This window comes from Limulus polyphemus, unplaced genomic scaffold (genome assembly GCF_000517525.1).
Source record: "Limulus polyphemus unplaced genomic scaffold, Limulus_polyphemus-2.1.2 Scaffold1707, whole genome shotgun sequence".
Classification (NCBI taxonomy): Eukaryota; Metazoa; Arthropoda; class Merostomata; order Xiphosura; family Limulidae; genus Limulus; species Limulus polyphemus.
The window spans coordinates 116,849-121,101 of NW_013667317.1; the positions used below are offsets into that span (position 1 = coordinate 116,849).

General features: G+C 34.5%; 1 protein-coding gene across 4 annotated transcripts in view; it reads left to right on the forward strand.

The window, feature by feature from the left end:
* Nucleotides 1-3,768: 3,768 nt before the first annotated feature.
* Nucleotides 3,769-4,253, forward strand: part of LOC106464639 (brefeldin A-inhibited guanine nucleotide-exchange protein 1-like) — a 101,486-nt gene continuing 101,001 nt past the window's right edge. For all 4 annotated transcript variants that reach the window (XM_022392385.1, XM_013924796.2, XM_022392386.1 and 1 more), the window contains exon 1: nt 3,769-3,947. The gene's annotated coding sequence lies outside the window, so the exon portion shown is untranslated. The remainder of the gene's footprint in view (nt 3,948-4,253) is intronic.

Here is a 4,253-nt window from a genome sequence, read left to right on the forward strand (position 1 = left end):
GATATGGAATTCAAATCAATCCGAAGTCTACATGGCTAGGTTTAAGACGAAAGTCCATGCTAAAGGGGAGAGTCCGCAAGAGCTGCCACACAAGGCCTACCCAACTGCACCACCTGATGTCCCCAAGCCATTGCTGAGGGATCAGTTTATAGACACCTTGGACACTCCACAACTGAAGATACAAGTAAAGCAAGCACACCCCTCTACTATGCAGAATGCAATGGCCAGAGCTCTTGAATTCGAATCCTACGTTAAGTCCAGCACAAAGGTACCAAGGTTGGTACAGTGAACGAAGTGAACAATGGAACAAATGATGCTGCTGAATATGTGTCACCTGAAAATGCCACTGTCGAAGAAGAAACTCTACCCGGTTTTGAGAAGGAAAACAGTGAAGCCATTAATGAAGTTACTACCACTGATGTGACTGCTACCGATAATGGGACATTTCCTGATGGAGCAAATGAATCCCACGTGAAGTAGAAGCCAATGAGACGAAGACCAGTATGGAAGAAGATATGTCCTGTAAAATTAAGAGACTTTGTTATATTTTAATTTTGTGACTTAATTAAATTCTGTACATTTAATTAAGTTATTGTTAATTATCAATTGTAAGTGGCTATTGTTTTGGACGAACAATACTAAGGAAGGGGGCAGTGTTACGACAGCGGAAGTCGCGTGACGCTGGGAACATGTGCGCTGGAGTTTCTGGAAGGATCATGAATTAACAGGGAGGCCCGAGTTTGTTCGAGGCGCCCTCTTTTTTGGTATATAAGCCTGGCGAGAAAAAAAACAGTGTGATTGAAGAGATATAGATAGATTGGCAGAGATAGATAATTGAGTCAAATGAACAGTAGGCACCGTAAGTAAAGTGTGTGAATCACTGTGATTTATAGCATGTGTTATAAAGGTTGTTAAGTTTAAAGTGACTGTGGAAATTTTGTGTATTACAAAGTTGTATCGAGAAAGAATAAACTAGTTTTAATTAAGAAAGAACTTGTATCGCTGAAGTTTCTCGGAAAGAATTTTTACTGGAAATTAACAAACAACCAGATACATAACGACTGTAAGAACACACACACCAGCCTCTACATCCCCTGGAATTCCGCTCATGAAAAATCAATATACTGAAAACCTCATAAACAAAGCCACAAGACTCTGTTCAATGGATTACTTAGATGAAGAAATCAACCACATAAAGCATTTCTACATTCACATCAACAAGTTTCCAACAGCTAAAGTTGAAAAACTTTCCAACATTCACCACAACAAAACTCAACTCACGAACAAAATTGATACTAACAAAACCAACAACAGAACATTACACTGCAGTTTACCTTTTGTCCCGGAAACCAGCTCAAGAATAATCCACACTTGGATAAAACTAGCTATTAAACACAAAATTTCTGTCAATGTCAAATTCTCTCAAAAACCCAGCCCTAAATTAAAATCGTTACTAAACAAAAGTTATTTAGAATCATACAATACCAACGTCGTTTACAAAATAACATGCAATAACTTCCCAGAGAAACAGGAAGAAAATTGGAAACCAGATTCACAATAAAAAACATCCCATGTTTTCCACCATTGCAACTCACAAAAAAACATAGTATATCTATTAAAACACTGTAATTTTAAAGAAAGAACCAAACATAAACAAACGAAAAATCAAGGAATCCATCTTAATTGAACAAAACAACCCTACTCTAAACCAGCACCCTGGGGTGCCAAGAGATCTCTTCTAAGTTGTGCTGCAATATCTGGTCATGTGACCTCTTTGTTCCATACTGTATATATATATATCTGTGTCAGTGTAAGTTACTTGTACCTGATGATGACAAAACCTTGTTGAAACGTTGTACATTTGCTGTTATGTTAAACTTATATTAAAGTTTTTCTTCATTACCCATTCAAGCCATCTCCAATCATTATTAGTCTTAAAGTGGGTTCCTCGTCATCGAATTTGAAAACAGTTATCGTAGTGATTTTACAGTGAAATTATCACAGATTGTTATGTAATAACAGAGGAGAGAAGAATAATTCGTCTTTTAATTATTTTTTTTTCTGAAGTAACTGAACCTGCATGTGTGTACTCTGAGGAAAAAGAGACGATTATTTAAAGTTCTGGATACAGCTGTGATTACCAACAGTGTAATGAAAATATTTGTATATGTCTGACTTCTTTTCAAATATTATTTTAAAACAAGTGGACTGAATGCTGTTTGTTTATTGTTGAAATGTATTGCCAACAAGTCACAGACACTTACTGTAAAGAATCCAACTCATACATAAAAACCTGACAGTGGAATAGGTGTGTTTAATAACAAGTGATTCAATTAAGATACCTATTGCAGAGAAATGATATATATTTGAATAATTGAGTCATGAGAATGAATGAAATATAAACTGGACACAAAGTGAAACACATAATGAACAATCTTTATTAAAATTTACCACTAACACAGTGTGTGCGTGTAGTTGTTTTATTGACATGGGATGATTTCTTTTAATGGATCTTATGTCTTCAATTGTTCAGGCTGAATCTGTGAACCAGAGTGACTAAATCTAGTGTCCCTTACTTCACAGAAATTTCATACTTACCCAGATGAACTAGAGCTATCCATGTGACTAGTAATTTTTATTCAAACATATGCGAGTCTGTAACCTTGAGATATCACCCTAACTGTCATTAAAGAACATTGCTGTCGACATCCTTGCATAATGTGCAATATTAGGGTAAATTCTCCAACAGACAAATATTGTCTACTCGAGAATAACAAAGAAACAAATGCAGTTGGAATTGAATAAAACTGTGAAATATGCACATAAACAGAATACAGAATATATACTATAATATTACAATATGATAAAAATGCCTAGTATATTTTTCGTATTCTCAGATGAAACTGATTTCTTCATGAGTATTAGATAGGCCCACTTTATCAGTTGATCAGGAAAATTGTGAAATAAATCTGAGTTTAAGCTAAAAAAATGCACATACTCGACACATGATGTAAAGTGAAACAAAAATTTACGTTGATTCTGGACAGTTGCCCTCTATAGAGCTAGTGAATCAGTATAAAGCTTTAGCCTCTCACAATGTTTTCCTGTCAACTGACTCACGCCATAAATCTGGTAGATCTGATGTGAGTTCAGTGCTCTCTACTAATACGAAATGTCGGTTTCATCCATAGTGACGTGCGTTATAACGTCATTGGCCATTCTCCTATAACACTGTGAAGGCTGTAACCTCTAGATATCATCTACTCGGCCAATGAAAGACACTGCTGTTGCTGATTTCTTCTACACAGCATGTGAAGTTGAAGCAATATCCTCATGGACAAAGTAGATACTATTTACTATAGAAGAACAAAGGTAATTATAACAAAAACAAGGTTTTCAACGGTTTTCTGCACCGCGAAAAACAGTATAGAGTCAAAATTAACGAATGTTTTATGAAAATTACTATATTGCAGGTAGGAAACATATGATATGCTTGCATATCACATATTTATATACCACAATACTATTATTCCACATTTTTGTAAATGCAAATCTAAAAACTGCTGAAAATTATTAAACAACAGTCACTCAAGTAAAAAAAAAAAGCTTGGGGAGCGTATAAGGTAAAGCACATAATGGTTAATTTTATTCTAGATGTGCTTTTAGTTTAAAAATGTAATTCATTTTACTGATTTAATTTTATTATTAGTTAAGTAATGACGTCATGAGGCAGACTGTGGCAACAACATTGTACTTATACTCTCGTAGCGAGAGGAGTGTGAAGTGTAGGGAATAATGTTGGATGTCGGAAAAAGTTTAAACGATGATCGAAACGATTAATGCAGGCGAGATGTTTATTACCAGAACTCTTGAAAAAATTCTGAATGATCGTGAAATTAAGAAGTCGTATCATTCACAACTTAAAAAAGCTTGTGAAGTTGCTTTAGGTAAGTCTGTTTTATTCTCTAAAAATCGTGTTACGATCACAGATACTGCCTCAATGCCTGTGTTACTGTTGATGTGTACAAACTAACGTTAGAAATTCTAACTATTTTTTAGGCTTAAAGAAAAGATAAATGCAATTGAAACATTTTTCAAATTTCTTGATTTGCCATCTATTCATATCCTGATTTCGAAAATACCTTTGTATAAACAGCTTCATCATATTTTTAACAGAACGATATTGATACTGATAGTTAAATTAATGTGTAACCATTACAATATGAAATATTTATTACTAACCCTAGTATTAC